Below are 7,729 nucleotides of genomic sequence, written 5' to 3'. Positions count from 1 at the left end.
TTCTTATCTTATGACTGGTATATCGAGCAGTTTTACCGCGGAATTTATGCTCGTTAAAAAAAATAGAAAAGCGAGATCCGAGAAGTTTTAGCACATAGTTCATGCTCGTTAAAAAATAAACATAAGATAGAGCAGTTTTACCGTGGAATTTATGCTCATTAAAAAATAGAAAAGCGTGAGCAAGAGTTTCCTCCAGAGTTCAAGCTCATTAAAAAATGAACCTATTCCGGTAAATAACCATTGTGATCGTAAATTTATTAGCCATAAAAGCCTTGGTCGTGTTTGCACCCACCACCTCCATTCCATTTGGCCAATCGTTCACCTCCATATGATTGTTTACCCATTTTGAGGAACAGCTGCGAAGAGTGATTTCACTTAGCCATCCTTGTGACACTGCCGTGATTGGAAAATTCCAACCTGTACCTGGAATCTGCTGCTATCCCTGTTTATCACTCGTTCCTCAAAAGACGAGTCTTCTTTGAGCTCTTTTCTCCTGACTCGTAAAATATGAAAAGTTTGCCGAGTTTTGGCCTTCCAGCTCGTTAAAGTGACCGGAAGAGCTATCCCTCCTCTAGATTTTAATCTTTTTGGACCTGAGGGATTATTGCACAAAAAGGTCGAGCGCTTGTTTTATTCGGCTCGTTAAAATTATCGAAAACTCATCCCTTCTGTATTGTTTTATACTTTTTCGGACTTAAGGGATTAGATGACGAAAAAGGAATTTTGGAGTTAACTTTCTGTACCTTTTCAGACTCTCTAAAAATGAAAAGGACCGAGTTTTCTTTGTCGTTAGACTCGTTAAAATGATTAAATAGCGACAAACTTGTCTTTAGACGAGAACGAGTTTCCCTATCGCTAGGCTCGTTAAAACATAGCGATGGGCTTGCCCGAAGGGCAGGTTATAGAACAAGCATATGTTATCCTCCTCAAGCTTGACAAAAATAAAGAGGTACTGGTCAGAAATGACTGGGGAAAAATTGGGAGAACCTCAAAGCTTTAATGGTAGCAAGTCGCTCTTGAACATGACACTTTGTCCTCCGTATCACATCGGGTTGGGTTGTTTCATTCACCGGTCTCATCACCATGGTCTTCGCCAAACCATCCACATTTGGGGTAATGCTACCGATCCATCGCATCAGTGTCGTTATATGTTCAAGAGATGTTGTTCAGAAAGAGTCAACCGTGTCCCATCCACTGCCATACATTATCCTTCATCCACCCATGATCGCCACCCTGAATCATATTTCACAGATTGTTTTCACCTCCACTAAAATCATTAGCTCCGTTCCGTGTCACTGATGTGGGATTCATTAAGGCCCTCCTTTGACGGATCGCTTCTTGTCGACTTCAGCTCATTATCCAAGAAGTTGATCTAGGAACAACCCCCTCAGTACTTTGAAGCTTGCATGCCTCAATGGCAAGTTTCTCACTTCCGGCGACAGGTATACATCAATGACCTTCGACCAGAAGATTTTGCGTGGTGTTCGACGCCAAGTCCTTTATTCACACCACGTGAATTGTACTGCAGTACCTTGAGGGTCATTATCATTATCGGTGATTCCTCTCGCGCTTGTTAACGGTTTACATTATTGACCGGTAATCAAGCGATGTCTTTCCATGTTCGACTTCAGCGCAATTCTCACATGGATCGACTTGTACTTAGAGTGAAGATCGAACGAGTTTGAAGACCCCGGATCTAGTTTCATCCATCTGGGCTGCGATATATATTCAGGAAATATAAAAACATTTGATATGTACATCATTGCAGCAGATGATCATCCTACTCAAAGGATGATAATTTCAGCAGAGAATTATCAGTCTACCATCAGACGATCGTCTGTTCTATGTACCAAAATGAATTTATAAAGCTGAGCATGGGAATGCCCGCCTCAGCTAGATCATGAAAGCAGAATGAAAAATAATGTATTGTATTGTATTTTATTACAGGTCACCTCTCAGCGATTGAATGAACTTCGGATCCTCCTGATAAAGCATTTCACCCGATAAACGACCTCATACTTTAGGGGGCAACTGTTATAGACATTTTTGTGCCTTACAGCATGAAGCATGAAATGTCAATAATCTGAGGGATCCAAAGTCCCTAAACATGTTGTTCCTACCCCTAGAGGAACAAGGTCAGCAAACCACAGCACTAAATATCAGTTCTCCACCTGAAAACACTCAAAAACAAGCTAATTCTGGATCATGTCAACTGCTCCACTGAGCATCTGCGCTGAATGTCAACTGCTCCACTCTGTACCTGCGCTGAATGTCAAAAGCAATGAAGGCTACCTGCGCTGGGCGAGATTGGCCAAGTGGCACAGTCATTCCTCAAGGTGTCAAATGCCCAGGAAGCTTCCAAAATGACACTTGGATCAGGGAATTCGCCTTGTGATGAGTAAGAGGATCTAGATCTCCAAGTGGAAGCAAGAACCTCCAAGTGGACTCAAGAACTGAAGAATAATGGAAGTGGGAGAGGACACTAGTCAGCTTCATGCCAGCCTCAAGCTGACTCATCCTTTCTCCAAAACTCCTATATATAGAGCTCTCTCATGAGGTCTAAGGAGGCTGGAATCTTGTGAATGTAAGGAAGTGCTGTTGGTTTCAGTATAGAACTATTGGGTGATTTGCTTGAAGGAGGTGAAGAGGAGATTTCTTTCTGCTGGGAGGTGTTGCTGGATTGGGCCTCTTATGGTTGTAACACTCTCAGAACTTTACTTCTTCCATTAATAAAGCATTTGAGGTTCTTCTATATGCATGTGTCTCAATGGTGAATTGTTATACTTGTGTATTTTATTTATTCTAATCCTTGAATCAATTATGAATGTATGTTGCTTGTAGTTTCCCTCTCTTGCCCTTTTGCAGGATCTTTGTGTAGCTGGGCCAGTGAAAGAGCAAGGAGCTAGGAGCAAGCAGCAAAGAGAGAAGATTGGATCAATCATTAGCGGAAGAGAACGGTTAGTGGATCTCTTTCTCCCCTCTCTTACATCTCATAAAGAAGTAATCTCGAATAGCTTTGCTTTGATTGTTGCTGAGGTACTATCACCCTTAGAGTGGGATAGGGTCATTCCGTATTGGATACTTTTCCCAATAACAATATGGCACTTTCCAGAGCAATTTATTGTTCCTCCATTTGCAATCATCACTTGACACTCTGGTGCTGGATATAGGAAGAAATTCAATTCTTTTGCTACCCTACAATGAATAAAATTGTGGGTGCTTCCTGAATCAATCAACACGATTACCTTTTTCTTCTTGATTTGTCCTTCTATCTTGATGGTTTGAGGAGTGGTAATTCCCGCCAATGCATTACAAGATATGGTCGGATTTATTTGTTATTCATCTAGGCTTTGTTCCTGGAGTATATCTTCTTCTTTTGACCTTTCTTGCTCCTTTTCTTCTTCCTCTTCACAATCTATGTAGAATAATTTCTTCTTAGCACACTTATGACCTTTAGTGTATTTGCTATCACAACTGTAACAAAGCCCTTTCGCTCTTTTTCCTTCCAATTGTTGTGGTGTCAACCTTATAGGTTGTGGAAGACTAGGGGCAACAACACTTTCGTCTTTATAGTTGTGAGTGGTATGCTTCCTGGTTGCCATAATTTTTCTTTCCATTTTTCTTACTAACCTGAATGCCTTCTCTAATGAATCCGGTTCCCAAAGGCGAACATCATGTTGGATATTATCCTTTAAAGACCCTATGAACACATCAATCCTATGCTCCTCTTGAATATCTTTTACCCTTATGTTCAATTTTTGGAACTCCTCAATGTGCTCCATTACTGAACCCTTTTGTTTGAGACTTATCAATTGGCTAAAAAAAGTGTTGCTTTTTGTATCTTCATAATGTGCTATCAATTCTTCCGTAAAAATTGCCCAAGTGATAAATTGTTTACGAGAGCAAAGCCATTGATACCATACAAACTGATTTGGTTCCAAATATACAGTTGCCATACGTACCTTTTGTGCTTTTGGCACATTATTGAGATCGAAGAATTGCTCCATCTGTAATATCCATGTAGCGGGATCCTTGCCATCAAACTTCCTCATATCGATTTTTGGAATATGGTGATTCTTCAATCCAACATTAGCGTCTATGGTATCATGATTAACATTTCTTTTGTTCTCATCATGAGTTTCCTTTACTACCTTTTGACCATTAGTGATCGTTTCTTGTAGCAACTTCTTCAATTCTTCCATATCTGTCTTCAAATCTGCCATGTCTCTCTTCAAATATTTCTTCGAATCATCCATCTTAGCTTCCATGCCCTTTATCTTAGATTCCACACCACTTATCTTAGCTTCTGTTAGCCTTTGTGAGCGTGACATTTGTTGCACTTGTTCTTGTAATTTTGATATATCATGTAGCATTTCTTCTTCTTCTTCTTCATGAGTCATGCTAGAGCTTTCAGGTTCCTTACTAGGTGCTTGCATTTTCTTTCCTTGGGGCATCCGTTACCGATAATAATGCTTTACTATGCCCTTTGAATTCCGTTAAACCAAGCTTGCACAAAAATTTAAAAAAAAACTACACACCTTTTTTCACTTTATAGAAGCCTGATATTGAATCTGATGTATCTCTGTAATTTCGGATCATCCAGTTCTAAAATTGCTACATGTAGTAGCCTTTTGAATCCTCTTTCCAATGCCACAAGTCTGAGCAAAATTGGATTTTCCAAGGAAGAGTTATGTGAAATCTCCCACAGTGACTTTCTTTTAGACTGGTTCAGTAGAGTGAACTTGTCCGATGTGCCACGAGTCACTGTTTCAACCTTTGAATCTTAAACACACACACAAGAAACTAAAGTCCATCCTATTTTCTTACCTTTTTACGAAATTTCAATCCGATCCTCAGAGAGAGAGTTATGATGATTTTCCCCAGGTCACCTGGTTTGAATGTAATTCAAGAGTCTACAAAAATGCCAACTTCCTCAGATCATATCTCCGAAAATATCGTGCGAAAAGCTCTGAAGTTTGGATCCAAGGTTCAGCGCCAATTCTTCTCAAATGGGTTTTTTTTGCGACTTCTGAAACGTCACAGAAAAAAATTTATAGCGAAACTGCAACGATGACCTGTTTGGAGCAGCGAAACCCTAGAATCCAAAGCTCTGATACCAAATGTTATGAAACCAGCTCAAGAAAAGATAGAAAAGATAGATCAACGCCTTAGAATTCAGCCTCTTCGAGGGGGAAACCTCCTTTACATTACATAAATGAACAATTCTTGGATGATACAAATGACAAAACCTCCTTTCTATATATAGGAGTCTAAGGAGTCACAATATAATCCAGCCGACCTAACAATAATAATATAAAGCCAAAAAAATAACAATAGAGGAATTCTATGGGGCACAGAAATAACAATATGGGGGTAATAGGGGCACAACAATATAAATAAGGGGTATAACTACAATAGTAATGGGGTAATAACTAGTATTATAGGGACCCAACAACGACACTTCTGATTGGCCACTTCTCTACAAAAGCGACCCAGAATTTGGCCACACATACCAGACACTCTTGGAGGGTCTGCATGTTCCAGATTTTCACCTCCAGGATGCCCTATTATGCCACTTGGATCACCTTTGTGTTCCTTCAAGCGAGCGTGCTAATATTATTTAGGAAGCACATTACAGTCAGGATGGTAGGCATTTCGGGGTCGAGAAAACGGTTGCAGTACTGCAAAATTATTTCTATTGGCCGAATCTCCGACAAGATGTCAGGAAGTACATCAAATCATGCACTGCCTGCGCCATTGCCAAATCGACCATCAAGAAGCAAGGCCTCTATACCCCACTGCCTACCCCTAGTCGACCTTGGGAATCCATCTCCATGGATTACATGTCAGGACTTCCTTCCACTAATCATGGAAACAACTGTGTTTTTGTGGTCTTCGATAGGTTCTCAAAGATGGCCATTATGGCGGCCTGCAAGAAGAATATCACAACAGAAGCCAATGCTAAACTCTTCCTTGAACGAGTGTGGGTGTACTTTGGGATCCCACAGTCTATCATCTCAGATTGGGACAGTCGCTTCATCAGTACATTTTGGTCCATTCTCTGGTCGATGCTGGACACCCAACTCACTAAGTCCACAACCTTTCATCCTCAAACTGATGGCCAGACAGAGGTTGTCAATAGGATGATTGTACACATTATACGCATGTACAACTCAAAGCATCCATGTACATGGGACGAGAGCCTCCCCTATGTTCAACACAGCTACAACCAAGCTCTTCACAGCTCGACTGGCCATAGCCCTTTTCAGGTGGGATTAGGATTCCAGCCACTATGCCCCATTGATGTGGCCATGCCACTTGCATCTACTCACACTGATTCGGCTCATGTCCAGTCTGAAATAGATAAGGCAACCAGCTTCATTGAGCACATCCAAAATATTCGCCAGCAAGTCCATGACATTCTGGAGAAATCAAATGCCAAGTACAAGCACCGACATGATCAACATCGGGTGCCACACAAGTTTCAGGTGGGTGACAAAGTCTGGTTGCATTTGCAAAAGGAACGCCTTACTGGAGCCTATCAGAAACTAAGACCACTCCGATATGGTCCTTACAAAATTGCTAAGGCTGTGGGAGACAATGCATTTGAGCTCAGCATTCCCCCATTCGTTGGCCTACACCCATTGTTCAATATGGACCACCTTCGGCCATACTTTCCACCATTACTAGACACATTTGACATTGCAGAACAACTCACACCCACAGAATTAAATCCAGATTGCATGGAACAAGATGCAATTGATAGGATCATGGACACATAGATCAAGCATGCACGCCAATAGAATATCCAACTGTATCGAGTTGGCAAAGCAGGCCAAATCCTTCACCAGGGCAAGTGGCTCACCAGGGCAAGTGGCTCACCAGGGACCAAGTTCAACAGAAGTCCCCTCATCTCATGGAGGAACTCAACACAATGGGAACCATTGCTTCCTAAAGGGGGAGGAATGATCTAGGTGGATATTGGTGGCCACCTGCGAAGTCCACTTGGACCCCCACCATTGTTTCTCTTAGCTTTTTAGTTTCCGTAAGTGTTGCACAATTTACTATTTTTAGCAGTCTTTCGGGTCCTGAACTTCTGGAGCCGTTTTGAGGCCCTAAACGAAGTTTTTCTAGGAAACTTGGGAGCAACATGGGTCCATGGACTGATGTTTCTATTCCCAAAGTTGTAGTTCTCGGATAGATCTTTCTAACGAGATATTGTGCACGTCAAATGGAGATCATATGCCAAAGTTACGACCCCGGGAAGTTGATGTACCAATTTACCCAAACGGGGCCCACAGTTTGGTGTTTCATCTTCTAGGGTTAGGCTTTTGGATGTTTAGGGTTTTCCATTGTTTCTCAACAATAAATAGGCCTTCGAGCCTCATTGTAACACAGTTCAGAGGTATGTGGCCACCACAGCTCTTCTCAGAGATAAGCTACCATTGCCCTAGTTGGTTTGTTTCCATTTCTGTTTGTAAGCATATTTCAGTATTTTACATTAATGAAGTGAAGTATTATTTCCACTGCATCTCTGTGTTTATGGTTGTCTCTGTAATTTGTTACGTTCCTATTTAAATCCATATCACCATTCATGGATATGATCAGAGATGTGTCTCGCAGTGTCTTGCTTAAGCGATGTGAGCAAGTAGGTGTCAGTTTCATAGCGTTCCGGCAACTGAAAATGTGTAAGGAAAGCCATGGCTAATGAATTAAAGTCGTGGAAAGT

This window comes from Pinus tabuliformis, chromosome 5_2 (genome assembly GCF_031772625.1).
Source record: "Pinus tabuliformis cultivar Carrire ecotype Pingquan chromosome 5_2, CPIR1, whole genome shotgun sequence".
Taxonomy (NCBI): Eukaryota; Viridiplantae; Streptophyta; class Pinopsida; order Pinales; family Pinaceae; genus Pinus; species Pinus tabuliformis.
Note: the sequence above shows the minus strand (reverse complement) of the source record.